General features: G+C 39.2%; 1 long non-coding RNA gene across 1 annotated transcript; it reads right to left on the bottom strand.

The window, feature by feature from the left end:
• Positions 1-411: 411 nt before the first annotated feature.
• On the bottom strand, positions 412-12,484 carry LOC135412488 (uncharacterized). The gene is made up of 5 exons (XR_010429680.1): positions 12,391-12,484; positions 10,762-10,803; positions 6,442-6,513; positions 1,458-1,647; positions 412-591 (listed from the first exon to the last, which is right to left on the bottom strand). It is a non-coding gene; the product is annotated as an uncharacterized LOC135412488 (long non-coding RNA).
• Between the last annotated feature and the right edge of the window lie 3,858 nt (positions 12,485-16,342).

Genomic DNA, 16,342 nt, shown 5'->3' with positions numbered 1-16,342 from the left:
GCTCTTAACTTGGACTCAGCATCTCCTAAAGCAGCAGTCTTTCACTTGGTATTGGAGAGAAAAAAGAAAATGTTGGGACACAGCGAGTAAATATGCCCAGGGACTTGAGAAAGCTGTTTAAAAAGATGAGAATTTATTAAATTTATAGTTCAGGTGAGAGCTAGAAATAGTATGGCATAAAATAAAAAAAAAAAAAAAGAGGAAAAGCAGAGGTGTAAGAAACTAAGATGCAAATAGTGACAGAGAAAAGATTTTCCCTGTGTTTGTCGAAACAAACTAACAGATCATTAGGAGGACACAGAAGGGATTGTACTGCAGAGGGTATTTGTCACTTCTGTGAGGTGAGGTGGCGTTAGGGTGAGATTTGATCTGAAGAACAACAGGCCAAAGAGCAAAGGAAAAACTTAAAAATCTTCTGAAGAAACCCCCAGTTTCGTTAAAATTACATGTTTGGTAGTCTGGAATCTCAAGTTTTAATGTAATTTCATTGTTCTATCTGAATTCTGGTTTGAGGTCAGCTTCTGGTTCTTGCCATCTTGTGGTGTGGTGCTGCACTGCGACCATCCTTCAGCTCCTCTGAAGATACAGCAGCTGTAAAACAATGAGCTTTCATAAAGGTCTCACCGAAGAAAAAAAAAGACCATTTCTTTGGTGATTCCTTTCTGTAATTTACAGTCTTTTTGCAGGGTTTAGGCCTTCATTTAAACGCTGTTTCTCTTTTTGTTTCCCCAGTTCTTAACAGGAGTCCATGCCATTCCCAGTCTGGAACCTGAGCCTGACAGAAAGGACCTCTGTTTCCAGCCTGATATCTTGGCCCATTTCCTACTTGCATGGGTACAGAGTCTCCACACTCTTCTTCTTGAAGCTGTACTTGGAGTTGAAAAAACTCCAGTTCAACTATATCCTTCACTGAGGCCATTTTTTAAATAGTCCTTTAATGGTAGCTGTACAGCTCCTGTCCTCCCTCTTTTATCCTACCATTCCTATCCTTCCAAGGACCACACACTTTTAAGCGGGAGATACTCAGAGAGAGATAGCAGACCTTTGGAACCCACAGGCTTTAAAGGGAACCACTATACTGTTGCAATGCTCTTTATTGCAGCAGTCCACATACAGGAGCCAAGTCCCGCAGAGTTACCACAGGTGTTTCCTATTTTTAGTATTCTAAATACAGGGCATGTGTGCTGTTAGTGACATGCTATTGTGCTTCAAGGTGCTGGAAAATGATTAATGTATAAGGGTGTCTACTGCTAGCTTCTAATCCAAGTTCACTGACTTTCAGTTAACCAGTTAGAAGTCATGTCTCATGCATGTCTTGTCTCAGACGTTTCCAATCATAGTAAGAGCTGAGCATTTTTGACACTAGGGTCCTCTCTCTCCCAGTTTGCCAGAATGATGACTTCATTCTGAGCTTGAAGAACTTGAAGGTCAGTCAAAAAGATGTCTAACTGGTTTACCTAAGGCTGGCTGGTTCTGGCTGTCCTCGCTACCTGATAAGCCTGGGATCCAGTGACAAAGAACCTGAGTGTAACATGTCTGCAGAGAGGGTGTAGTCCTGTTTCACAGGATTCCAATAATGACTTTCGACTTTTTTTTCCCAGTTATATTGAGAAAAAAAAAATCCTCCGGTGTCTTCAGTTTGCAGACCTGATGGGGAAAAAGTACAAGAGAGGGGAAAAGAAATTGATGAGTTAAATTTAAAAAAAAAAAAAAAAAAAAAAAAGAAATTATTGTGCACTCACAGTTCATGTCAAAGTTTCTTTTTTTTGCTTGCTTGCTTGCTTGTTTGTTTTTTTTAAAAAAAAACCCAATAACAACAACAACAAAACCAAACCAGAACTGAGAGACAGACGAAACTATGAATAAAGAAGAAATTTCTTTGCTGTAGGATTTTGATGAAATTCGGAAGTTATATTTGGATTCTTGAATATTGTGCCTCTGTGTGCATCCTTAGGAGGATTTAAGAAAGCTTGTACTGGTTGTTGTTGGAGATGGAACATAAAATCATAGAATAAATCAGAATGATTTGTGTTAGAAGACACCATCTGGTTCCAACTCCACTGCCATGGGCAGGGACATCTTCCACCAGACCAGATTTCTCAATGTCCCATCCAGCCTGGCCTTGAACACTGCCAGGGGTGGAGCATCTACAACTTGTCTGGGCAAAGTGTTCCAGTGCCTCAAAATATATTGCACTTTGCACTCTCTGATATGTAAAAACCCACTTGAGTGCTAGTAGATCATCCGAGGAGAATTTAACCTCGTTTCACCAAAATTTTTGTGTTCAGGAAGTGTTTTTTTCTTGCAGCTGGTATGAATTTTGGCTTTGGTGAATTTGTCATCCTTTCCATGAAAAAGGTTGGTGGTGAATAACAACACCATTTCTAAGCTAAAATGTGCAGAGCAAAAATGAGGCACTGAAACAGCAGCTCCTTCCTGCCAGTGGCAAACACACACACCATGAGCTTTGTGCTATCTGGTCAGAGCCATACAGAGAGCAGGAGCTGCACAGACTGAAATATAATGAAGAGCTAAGATTTTGTGCCTGCCAAAGGGAAAGTCTGAAAAACAAAAGGACTGTGGGTTGTCTTCCCATTACATCAAGAACTGCACTCAACAGCCACAAGGGCTAAGAGTACCCTGCACTCTCAACCTGCCTACATACACATATAGGATGTTCAGTACTGCCCGTCTCCTTCCCACTTCCATCTATTCGGGTTTTTTCCACAGTCTCTGTAAATGTTTGCTCTAGAGAAGACTACTTAAGCTAGGGAAAGACAAGGGTAGAGTATGGGAAATGGTGAAATAAAACCTATCCTCACTCAAATTTGCCAAAGACTCCCTACAAGACACAGCTGCTTGGTAATACGTGCTAGAAATCTGGATCACAGCATACAGGCACAGACACACACACACAAAGAGAGAGAAAAGAGTGGCTACGTACCAAAGTGTGAAAGAGTCAGATATAGAAAAAAGGCTAACAAAAAGGAAAATAGAAACCATGTTAAAAACTGGTTTCCTTTCAGAGTTTTGACTAATATCTGGAGGCCAACAATGAGTATACCACATCAGAGACCCTCTTCACCTTGCCTGAAGTAATGAGCTCATGTTTGCAGATTGCCTAACACTTTGTTTTCAAGCCAAAAGTATCAGATTTACACTCAAGTAACAAATTGTTACAATGTGGGAAGAGGTTATGGACAAAGTACAAATCTGTGGGATGCTTTAACCATCTACGACTGTGCTTATTAGACCATGTAACAGAAAAGGAGCCGATCCTAAGAGCTCCTATCAGGGGAAAGACGGAATGGTGCAGTGCCATTCCTTCCCTGATTCATCAGGATATTTCATTAATGTAAAGTAACTATATATGTATCTAAAAATGCCTTCAGTTATCTTGTTTACTTCATGGAGTTCCTCACTTTAATCATAAGTAAGCATAGTTTTGAATGTTGTGGGGAAAAATACACTGGGCACCTTCTTCCAAAATGAGTATTTGCCTTTTCTGCTCCTTGGTTAGATGAAGCATTGAAAACAAGCTCCAAGACCCCAGCTGCTGTCTTTGAAGGCAGGAGCCTATGGATGCACTCATGGGTATATGTGTGTTTTCCCTATTTATCCCACTCATCTACTCATCTATCTGCTTCAGTCTCCAGTTCTCTGCTAAACCTGTCAGAGTTAAATTAAAGGAGAACTTGGACTTAAATGAAGACTATCCAGTTGTTTTAAGATAGACCAGCTTTTAGTAGATCCCATTTGATAATTCAGCATTCAGTGCCTCCGTATATCTTCAGTAACTACCTAAGAGGAAGAGTTACTATGGGGTTTCCAAGGAACAGTGAAAATTTTAAGAATATATTTTAGGTAAGAACTGTGACATGATAATCTCTCTCCTTGTCTTCTGCCTTGGTAAGCATGGTAAGTATTTTGGAGGAAATTGAATTAATTGACTTAGCATCTGTTTCTGCAAATATTTTTTGCTATACAGTTGTGCGTCTTTAGGGGCACTGCTTCCCTGTGTACTGAAAGTCCTTTCTTCCCCTGTTTTGATTACTGATTGGAGATGATTGCTGTAAATACATGAAAACCTGAGTCACTTTCTTCATTTTATAGTTTGAAAAAATACTTCTCTAACCATGGCTCAGAAAAGTTTAAAAGACAATTAATTTTTTTTTAGTGTAGACACTGGAAAATATTTAAATCAGTGCTCCTTCCACTCTCTTTCTCCCCTTCAACCCCCCTTGCTTACTTTCTTTCTTGATGTCTTATTGAACAGGAAAAGGGAGGGGGGAAAAATGCAGGGCTTGGAGGAAAGAATCAAAGTGATGAGGTAAAAATCCTCTTTGCATATTCTTTCCCTGTTTCCATTCCCCCAGGGTCCTTGAAGGCAAAGATAAAAGTATCTCAGATGGCCAACAAAGTGTCTCTGCTTGATTTTACTGAAAGGGAGAACATGAGACAAAACAGACTCCAGTGTGGTTGCCATTTAAATTAGCTACAGAAAATTGTGATGACAGTCTCAGTTAATTAATAAATCATTATTACAATTTCATATATTAATATTCTGACTACAATGAAAAGTCTACATGTCTTTGAGAATACTGCACATGCCAAATACTGCTTTGTTATAAGTCATTCAACAGATGATTTCCTTCTGTTAACGATATTCTTCAGAAAACAATTTAATGCTTCAGAGGAAAAAATGTATATTCTACAGTCCTGCCATAAAGAATAGAATTTGGGAAGATTTCCTGAATTTAGCTGCTTTGCTGCAGGTTCAGAAGGCTTTTTTCATTTCACAACTGAACTGGCTCAGTGACTCTTCTGAGCAGTTTAAGAGAGCAGTGTCTATTGTTATTTATTTTTTATCTCCAGTACCATGTACTTGCCCTATGGAATTAGTGAGAGCAGCGTGATGCTCCTCATATATGGTTAAAACTTGGTGGTAATAACGCCAAGGTCATGGGTTCAATCCTGTGTATGGTCCATTCACTTAAGAATTGGAGTTGATGATCCTTGTGGGTCCCTTCCAACTGAGAATATTTTTGATTCTGTGATATTCACCTGGTGAAATACCCTCATTGTCCTGCTTTTACTGACCTTCCTCTTACAGAATCTCTACACTCTACTCTCCAGTAAAATCCCTCTGCATCTTTGTTTGGCTTCAAAGAGCTGCTTGAGGTGAGAAAGGCTTTGGGTTGAGCTGGGCATCTCCATGAGAGCAATTCATTGTTATCGATGATGGATTTTGATGATGTGTGAGGTCCACACAAAAATAAGAAAAAGAAATGCATTTTTGGTCCTTTGGAAATACTTTATGTAGTTTGAAATCAAGTGTTCCAATGAATTATCAGATTCTTAAAATGTAAATAAATGAATAAATAGATAAAATTAGTTTAAAAAATACAGAATTAAATATTTTGGATTGTTCAAAATTTCACTCCCTGTTAATTTTGTTAAAATTGTTTATCAACAGAGACTTGAATTTGAAGGGGATTTTCAATCTCCTGAAACTCAATATTTTACTACCTTTTTGTTTTGAACACTGTTGTCTTTAGAAAAGCTGATAAAAGCTGGAACACATTTTCATGATTCTAAGTGAGCAAAACATTTAGTAGGACAATCTTAAACTGCTCCATTTAACTGGCATTGCAAAATGTTCCACAGTGCTACATACCAAATACTAAAAAAAAAAAATAATAACTCTTACTTCTTGCAAACACAACTTAGCCTGTACCATACTGCATATTATTCTGGCTACATTGCCTCTATATCTGAGATAATTCAATTAAAGCAGTCTTGAGTATCTCCACAGTCCATCAAGCAAAAATATTTGAGGAGCAAGCTGAGATGTAATCCTCTTCTCTTACTCCTGGAAAAATTGGAAATTCTTCCACTGAAATCAGTACAGTAAATATAGTCTGAAGTATCTCCTCTGAGGAAAAAAACCTGGCCCGAGGTTTCTGAAATCTTTGGGTGAAGTCTCAAAGCGAAGGGCACCATATATAGCTAATATTATTTGGTGAAATGCAAACATATCACTGCAGTGGCATTCAGCACTTAGATCACAGCTCCCTATTATAATATGCCAGGAAGCACTGGAAGTAGGCAACCCTTTCAAGAACACATTTCATCCCTAATCCTGACTCTTCCTGTCTTCCCTCTTCATTGCCTCAGTGGTTTGAGTGAGCTGTAGCCTTGACAAAGAACATGTTTGGATACTTGTTAGCTGGGTACTCTCAAATAGTTTTATAACATCAGGCTAATAAATTTACCACCACTAAGGGACTTTTCAAAACAAACATTTCTTAGGAACAAAAAGGTCTTGAGGATGAGTGATGAAATAGCTAGTATTTTCTAAGGAATCAGAAAGAAAGATAAATTCATCCAGAAATCTGTTGTTAGTGGAAAAAAAAATTCAAATTTCAGATAAACTCTTACCATACGCAGAACAAATTGAACTGCAAAGTTGTTTCATGGAAGAATAAAGCCTGTATTATAAAGCTGTGAGACCTAACAAAGAGAAATGATTCTTATTTTGATCTGTCCACAGTAAAATAGCATCACATGAGTTATTATCAGCATTTAACTTCATCCACATGATACCTCTGGTTTTGTTCTTGCATGGCCTCTGACTGTATACACTTCACTGCTTCATTGGGAAAAACCAGAAAAAACCCACAAACTTTGTACTTTCTCAGCTGTCAGAAAATAAAATTCTTGACTTTTTGCTTTTGTGTTTTTTGGTAGTTTTTTTTTTTTTTTTTTTTGGCTCAGTGAAACCATGACTGGCTTCTGTTCCTAGCCTTGCAGAAGAGCTCTGGGGATACCCACACTCTCCTCTTTTGTATGGAAAAAAAGGCTCTATATTCAACAGCGAGAAGTTCACATGTATGATGATGATTTCATATGGAAATAACTTAAACTGTAGCACCTTCTTCATTCTCAGGTGTTACGTGTGCACAAGTGGGTTGTATGCCAATGATTTCTTTACTGAGAAGTAAACTTTAGATCATCTGTCTCCAAGAGAGAATACTGCAGATTGACAATATTAAATTTCTTTAAGAGGTGAAACAAAATACTTGGGCTTATAGAAGGATTAGAAAATTATATCCCAGCTGGAAAATTTTATGGGTACAGAAAAAATTGTGTGAGTGAAATACCAGTATCATAAAATAAATAACAGGAAATATGGTAATTTATGTGATAGAGAAAATTGTCACTTTCAGAACTGCCAGAAAATCAACAGCATTTCACCCATTTGACTTCAGAAGTGAGCTTTGACCTCAGAGGCTTAAAAATATATGAAGAGGAGTGAAATGAAATAAGAGCTCATGAATCCAATATGGATTTAGAAAGAAGAAAGAAGTCTGTGCTGAAAGAGTTTTATGGAAGTTGGGAATGCATGTAATCAGAATTTAACTTATTCCTGGAAAGTGATTTAAAATACGCCAGATAAATTCCATTCTGCAAGAGGAACAATTAATGGGGCTCCTAATTTAGAAAGCATCTCAATTCAGAAATGGCCTTTAAGCCTGTTTAACCTTAATCATATGTGGAAAACCCATTGAACTCAGCTGGAAATTAAATGCAAAAAACAAGAGAAGGTCGAGTAAGTCTACTCAGTAGTTTGCATTACTAATACTTTGTATTTCTGGAGATCCTTGAATCTCCTCAGAAAAAGGTGCTTCACAAATACTGCTGACTAAGCAGTACAGTTTTCATCTGACAGGACACAGAGTTAGGAAAGGAGAAGCAGGGGTGCAAATCCCTGAGACAGCCCAAGTGCAGCTACCTCTTCCCTGTTAGAGTGGACGTGGAACAAAGAAGCCATCTCACATTGCATGACCTTGCAATGCCCAGTAATTGTTACCCACCCTTAGACCATAAGGACGATCCTACCGCTGCTAATTTCTATTTTAAGTGCAGTGGAATGCTGCGGTCACGCTGATACCGCTCTGCAGACGCTGCTGGCAAGTGATAGCATAACATTTAATGACAATTACTGCATGTATAGAAATGATACTGGCCACTGGGAAGCAGTTGTTGTAGGAATGTTGCTCCTGCTCTTGCAGTTGCTCTAAAACCTATTAGAAACTGCATTTTCCCATTTTTATCCTGACATTTGTGTAATTTTAGCTTCTACATTTTGGCAAATACCGCCATATATTTTTGGCTCACCCCTAAGTTATCTGAAGCAGAGCAGTGTGATTCCAGGCAGAAGAAGGCAGAATTGTCTCAGAATAACAAGCAGATTTTTTTTAATACAGTGCAAATGGTTCATACATTATTTTTGCATGAATCAGACATTTATTTTCTAAAGGGAGTCAGGGTGGGGGGAAGGAGGACAAAATCTTTTACTTAAGTCCTCTCATAGTTCATTGCTGAATATCAGCTTATAGCGACAAGCCAATGTATGCTAGGCTTCTTGGTTATTGTGCTTTTGAAGATTAGCTGTTTTGAGTCATGAGGGTGTGTTACCTCACCCCAATTACAGAACTCCAGTAGAAATAGTAAAAACAGGCAGCATGAAGGAAGAAAGGGGAACTTTTCTAGTACTCACAGGACATTCACATGAGCTGCATGGGCAGGATGAAATCATGCAATTGCCAAGAAACAAAAGCAAGTAGAAAATGAACAACTGTGAAATAAAAGGAGTCCTACAAATGCTAGAAGATGGAGGCTGACTTGCTTTTATTCTGTGACCTTTCTTTGTGCTGTACTTTCAACCGTAGAACTCTACAGACAAGATGGCACCAACTAAACCTAGAAAATGAATAACTGCCAAGATAATCCAAAGAATAATGAGGTTGCAACAACTGCAAAGATGCAAAGAAAACTGATGTCAGTTATCTCTTCACAGAGCTCAGCGAGAAGGAATCAAATGCTTAGTCTTTAAAATGAATGGGTTTAAAACCTGAGATCACAGTTTGGCTTATCAGGACATGCTGATGTACAGGATTATGCAGAAGTCATAAGCTTGAGTCTTTGCATATGTTTAATTTTGGGAAATTTGTTCTGTAGCACATTGTATCACTCTTACACTGAGGGGAGAAAACTTGCTGTTTGCAGAGGGCTATTTGAATTAAACTTTTAAAGTAGAAGGAATGTCAGTAGTAAGTCCAACTTTCTAATAAGATAGCTCTTTGGACTTGGTTGTGACTTGTATTGAAAGACTGCAGAAGTAAGAAAAATTAGGAGATCTCCTTATTACACTGTGTGTTTTAAAACAGGCCTTGGACCTTGATTGCTGGGAGAGGACTTCTTACATCAGATGTTCAAGAAGATCAGGGAATGGATGTAGGCTCGGCCCTCTCCCAACCTCTGACCATCATGGTTGACCCTAGAAAGGTCAAGAACTACCAGTATATGTTTATTTTAAAGGACCACCCTTACAGAAAAGGAAAAGAACAGCACATGCCAGTGGCACCTCAGAGAAATATCCTCTTTGCATGTATCCCTGGGGGCTGCAGCACACTATTGCTGCACTCCTAGCCATCACAGCATAGTCCTAAAGGTTTTGTGCTGTCCCTGACTGAATATTGATGAAGATCAATCCCCACCTGTATTGCTTTGTTTCCTACTGTCAGTTTTATTTGGAGGCTTATGATACTGACTATCATTCCGGATACTGGAATCATGGTATTACATGAGATCATTTGCCTTCATTTCAAGCGTAGTACTATATCCATTTGCATAATCCATGGGCTGCACCAGGTGCTGTGCCACTAAACAAGTGTATGGAGCACAAACATGAAGTATCTTAAAGGCAGACAGTTAGAATGATCTCTTGCAACATAAGCACATCTGCAATAACCCTGCTTCTCTTATCTTCTTTGGGAGCTCTTCTGAACATGTGCCCAACTGCTGAAGCAGACAGGAATCTGTCTTTTTATCTGTGCTTTGAAATCCCACTTTCCAGCATCCTAGCAAACTCAGTAGCTGCCAGGGAGAATTGTGGGGAACAGATGTCTGGTCACCAGCAACGACACTGCAGGAACCACGGGTAGAAAGCAGAGGCTGTTGTGATGATGTGCACGCTTGAGCAGCCTGCTTGGGTTAAGGTTTACTGTAACAATAACCTTTGTCCCTCACTAGCACACTTCTTGTTCTGAGCTCATGCATGTTACAACACAGAAAAATATGTTGAGCTGAGCCTTTGTGGGAGGCATGGGGAGAGGAGTTGTCTAAAAAAATAATTTTAAAATGTCAAAAATAAGGTATCAAATGCAATGAACTCAAATATATTATTAATATACTGACAAAAACCCTTGCAGTTTCCACACTGATCTCACTGATTTTTTGGGCTCAACTCATAATTTTCAGTGTTTTTAAAGCTGACAGTATATATTCTTCCGTTATGTACCCTGACATTTTCTCCCCTGAGTGCTTGTACAAGAACAATTCCAATACACTGAATACAGTATAAAGCTTTTAAATAGGGAGTAGAAAAGAAGGAGAGAAAGAGCAGCTAGTGAAAGTATGAACTCCTCATCAACGACGTGACCATCACTCCTCACCAGCCTTATGTTGGAGCATTTCTTCCTCAGGCTCATGACTGGACCAGGGATGGGGAAACGACACTATCCCATCAAGAAAGTCCTGGACATATGTCTACTGTTAGACCAACACTACTTTGATTCCTAGGCGATGCTTAGAAGTGGCAATAACAGCAACCACAGAAAAATGGACTGGTCTATCCGTGCTGCCAGTCAGCAGTTTATGAACACCATACTTTCTCTCAACCTTTTTACCCCTTACCGTATTACAGCTTCACTCCGGTGGCTTAATATGTCCAGTATTCTAAAATATAATCACAAAAAAAAAAAAAAAATAACACTGTTTAACAAGTTACGGCCTGAACCATGTAATCCATGGATAGCCATATGTCTGGGGAGATGACAGTTTAAGTGATGAGTTTTGTTGCATGTGTACACCATTCCTCAGGAACCTATCGCTTTGATTTAAAAGGTACAGTGCACTTGGCTTGTTCCTCCCAACATGTGCTAATGTTCTATGTTTTTTGCTGTAATAGATTACTTAGCAATTCATACAAATGTTTTGGAGTCAAATTGCTTTCCCATGTTTTATATTATGAACACTTGTTTGGGTCTGGTTCTGTGAGGAATTGTGTGCTTTCAACTGCCAATTAAAACCATGCTAATGGAAGGCACGTTACACTTCACAGATGTGCAGTGCTATTGCAGGATCGGTCCCCTGGTGTAGACAGTGTGGATACTCTCTGAATGTGGAGCTAATACCAATGACTCATTAGAGGCACTGCACCAGATTATCAGAACACATAGGAGTAGCAATTCATTTTGTCAGGAACTGCAATGAAAAGATAGTTGTTTATTATTTATTTATTTGGCTGTGCACAGCCTAATTCCCATCTCTTAGTAACAACAAGGAAAATGTTTAGGTCTCAGCTTTTCTAGCGCTCATAAAATATGTATTTAAAACTGGAATGTACTTGTAAGACATCATCTTTCTCATTCACTTCTAGTTTTTAACATCTCCATATTGATGGGATAGTGTATTTTACTGTTCGTTAATGTGTTATCTTTTGGTAACCTATAAGCAAAGTTTTGAACTCCCTATGCGCATGTGCTTGTGTATGAGCATCTCAGTGCTTGAAACGGCCATGAACAGGACACTGTTTCCTTTCAACACTGGCAAACATCTCCTTCCTGACTCATCCAAGGTAATGGATATGCTAGGCTACATATTTGCAGCTCACTGAAGTGTGTATCTAAAGACCAAGGCCTTTGTGCTCACTGTTCACCTAAGTAAAACATATTGCTACTAGTTATTTCCCATCCATTGAACATCTAAAGGAGAGAGTTAAACTCACACCCAAGAGAAGTAGCTACAATTCCATGTTACTCCATGTATTGGTGGCTTTTGTCCTAGGCTGCTCTGGATCCAGTAATTAAGTACTCAAGAAGAAAAACACTGTACAATGACTTAAGTAATTTGGAAATAGCTCCATGCTGACTTGTCCTTGTTCTGGGATAATATTTGGAAAGTCTACACACCAAAATAAATTAGTTTTTTATTAGGTTCATGGAACTTAAATAATCATAGAATCTACTGAGAGGGAAGGGACCCACAAGGATCATCGATTCCAACTCCTGGCCCTGTGGAGGACACCCAAAGAGTCACACCATGTGCCTGAGAGCATTGTCCAAATGCTTCTTGAACTCAGACAGGCTTGGAGCTGTGACTATTTCCCTGGGGAGCCTGTTCCAGCACCCAGCTACCCTTTGGGTGAAAAACCTTTTCCTAATATCCAACCTAAACCTCCCCTGACACAACTTCATGACCTTTCCTTGAGTCCTGTCACTGGTCATGAGACTGAAGATGTTGGTACTTGTCCCTTTACTTCACCTTGTGAGGATGCTGAAGACCACAATGAGGTCTCCCTTCAGAATCCTCCTCTTGTTTAGACCTTATAGTGTCTCCAAAAGGAAAGCTGGAATGCTGGTTTTGTTTCATCATCACTCCTTATATAGAATCATAGAATCATTAAGGTCTAAGATCATCGAGTTCAACCATCAGCTTAGCACTCCCTTGTTCACCACTAAACCACATCACCTAGTGCCAGTTCCACATGAGTTTTTGAACACTTCCAGGGATGGTGACTCCACCACTTCCTTGGGCAGCCTGTTCCAATGTCCAGTGACTCTTTTAGTAAAGAAATTTCTCCTAATATCTTATCAAAACCTTTTCTGGCTCAAGTTGAGACCATTTCCTCTCATCCTACAGCTTGTTACTAGGGAGAAGACACTGACTCCCACCTAGCTGAAACCTCCTTTCAGGTAGTTGTAGAGAGCAATGAGATCTGAGCCTCTTTTTGTCCAGGCTAAGCATAACCAGCTCCCTCAGTTGCTCCTCATAAGACTTGTGCCCCAAGCCCCTTCACTAGCTCCATTGTCCTTCTCTGGACAAGCTCCAGCACCTCAGTGGCCTTTTTGAAATGAGGGGCCCAGAAGTGGACACAGGTTTCAAGGTGTGGCCTCACCAGTGCTGAGTATGGGGGGAATATCTCTTCTCTAGTCCTGGTGGCCATATTATTGCTGATATAGGTCAGGATGCTGTTGGCTTTCTTGGCCACCTGGGCACACTGCTGGCTCATGTTCAGCTGTCAACCAACATCCTCAGGTCCTTTTCTGATGAGCAGCTTTCCAGGAACTCTTCCCCAATTCTTTATGTTCCAACTCTCATCCCCATGAAACAATGAGACTTCTTTGGGTTCCTAGTTCCAGTGAAGAAACCTAAGAGCTACCTGGAGAAGCAACTAGCTCTGTTGAAAGTAAACTAAAGTCGTTATTTGAATGGCTTATTGCTGGATTATGATTTTTGCCAAGAGCCAAAAGATAAGATGAAAAAAAAACATCAGAACAACAGCTGGCAGGTACAGTGACTCGGTTGTGGTGCCAACCTCTGCAAAAGTAATAGGTAAATATGGAGCAGTTCACAAAAAAGAGTTTGAGGATGATTTTATCATGCTTGACAAACAAAAGAATGTTAAAAACTCAAAAGAGTAGTAAATAAAATGGTTAGAAGTGGATGACAATTTATCCACTATGCACTAAGTATCCCCATACATTACTTTTTACATGAAAGCAAGTTTGACTTTGATGTAAGTAAATAGATATGCACAGATATGATATTGGCTATGCAGTGCCACAGTGTAGCCCCTCAGCATACTCTTTCATAGATTTTTGATGCATAGATATCATGGAAGGCCATATAGGTCATTCTTATCCTGTATTAATATGTCCACCTCCAAGAAGTTTAAAACATGATTGAATATTTTTCCCTGAAACCATTTGTCATTCTATTCTGAAGCATCTAACTCTAATCCCTTTTTCTAGGTAGAGTTAACAGTCCTATTGAACAGAGTTACTGAAATTTCATAAGAAAGGTAGCATGGAAATATTTTTTACCATTTTTTAAAAACTTCCACCCTAATTTTATAAGTCCAAGAAATGCTGGAGTTTTATCTATGTTAAGAATTATTGAAGGTTTTTACTTAAAAAAGAAAAGATTCAAATTACTGGAAAAATTTTTCCCCTAGTTTTGGGCAGTGTTGCCAAGTGAATTTTGAGTTTTAGGTGAATCATCTCATGCTATCCTCCTGCCAATTCCAGAAGGAGTTTCAGAAGGAGTCTTGGTTCTGGTAGTAATGCTCTAAATATATATATATGTTAAATATACACAGACTCCCTGCGGCCATCACATATCATGTGGTTTATCCAAATCTGAAGCTGACAAGCAGTAGTACGCACCTTCATATTACATTCCATTTAATGGGCGCCAGCGAACTGGACACTGTTGTGTCTGTGTCTGCTGTGGCTTTAGCTCCCACAGATAGAAGTAAACAATACCCAAGGCAAAGTCTGCAGAGACTGAGCTTCCATCCAGTCTTCTTTAATCTTCAGCCAGTTGGACAGCTTGGGAGTACTTCAAGAATCTATACTGTATGTGAAAGGGAATCCCATATCCTCGGGTTGTTTTCTTTTTTTTTTTTTTTTTTCCTCAGTCATCACACTCTAGTCTTCGGGACATCATCCCCTTTTACTTTTTGTGTTTGTATATCTTCAGGTTTCATCAATCATTGGCACTTATATGTTTCCACATAGGGAGAATTTATGGTGAGAATTCAACATTTAGTACAAAGGGATTTCAATTAATTTGTGAATACTACAGAAGGCTAAGTTTTAGCCTTCTCTGATTATTACAGGGCTGCATAGCAAGCTGTCATCCTGTCTTTATTTCCAGCTCAGTTGCATCCCAGTGGTTGAATGTACGATCTGCTCATACACAAAAAGCTTGCCAGAGGCAAAATGTCTCCCAGCACAGGGACTCTTTTGTCCTGTATGTTCAAGATCTTGTAATGTCCCATCTCTGGACAACGTCCAGAACTCAGCATCAATACTCATTGCAGTCAAAGCCTTTTAGCTTTTCATTTTTAAGGTTTCATCCAAAAACACGTCTTCTGTAATTGATATTAGATACCTAAAAAATATGGATAGCACATATGTGAGTAGAATGGCTTCTCAGATCGCAATATAGCTTCATACTTAGGCTTGAAAATGTGCGTGAGTGTATCTTTGATCTGTGGGTGGCATTATGTATCCAAATGTGCAGTACAAATATTATTTATCCTTTCAGTCAAATCACTTATGACTATCTGACTTTAAAGAAAAGCCAACAAGATTCCAGTTTAAAAACATAGTATTCATAACTTCCCCCACTACCCCCCTGCCTCAAATCACTTTTCATTTTGCCAGACTCTCATTCAAATAGATCGTTTTGGAAGTTCTAAACACCTAACAGTTAATTTGTAATACATTCAGAGCACAAAACAATATATACAAGGAACTGTCTGATCTCTGCCAGGCAACTGAAGAATTGGAATTGTTGATAAAGTTGAAGAGAAAAGAATTTGCAAATAACATTTAATAAATTATTGGCTGGTTATATTAACCCTTTATATGTTGGTTGTTTAAACTACTTAAGCTAATGGTTCACATAGTTTCCTCTACAATGCAATGTATTTTTTGTCATAAAGTTTAGTGTCCTCAAATTATTTTGCACATTATTAGTCTGTTTAAGGTATTAAAGAGGATATTTAAAGTCACGAAGTGACTGACAGCCATCTACCTCTGTAAAACAAACCTTCATTTTGTAGGGAAGGGGGTGACCGACCTCCAGAGCAGCTGGGGAGAGGGGTTGGAGCGGCTGGGTCAGAGCATGGGTGGGAGGCTGCAAGGAAGGTTCTGGAGGAAGCCCTGTCTGCTGGTGACTCACCTCTCAGCATTCACCTCCCAGAGACACTGATGAATGGAGTGCCAGAGTGGTATGAGGACACACAGTACAGGACTTGAGGCAACATGCTCACGACATGGATAACTGGACCCCGACTAGTAACCATTCATATGTACCTCTTGCTTTTTTTCAAGAAAATAAGTGTCCTGATTGTGCTACATTTAATGTATTTGCATTTGTCTATCTAAAATTAGCCTGTCCAAAATCACTTCTTTGATCTGTGGAACAGGTTCAGGAGTAGAGGTGCCTAAGGAGTCAGTGTAATTACACATTTTTGCTTGATCTCTACATCTAGATTGTTCCTAAAGACCTAATGGACCTGACCTCAGCACCACAGTTGCACAGCCACACTTGGTTTTGCAAACAGTGTAGTGGTAATGTACTCATAGGTGTACATAGATTAGATATAGATTATATAGATAGATAGATGCACAGATACAGAGATATAAAGTTGATAGAGAGAGAGGTAGAGATAGAGATAGAAGTAGATGCATGCACTGATACA

The sequence above is a fragment of the Pseudopipra pipra genome, chromosome 3 (assembly GCF_036250125.1).
Source record: "Pseudopipra pipra isolate bDixPip1 chromosome 3, bDixPip1.hap1, whole genome shotgun sequence".
Lineage (NCBI taxonomy): Eukaryota > Metazoa > Chordata > Aves > Passeriformes > Pipridae > Pseudopipra > Pseudopipra pipra.
This window is presented reverse-complemented; position numbering and strand designations above follow the sequence as displayed.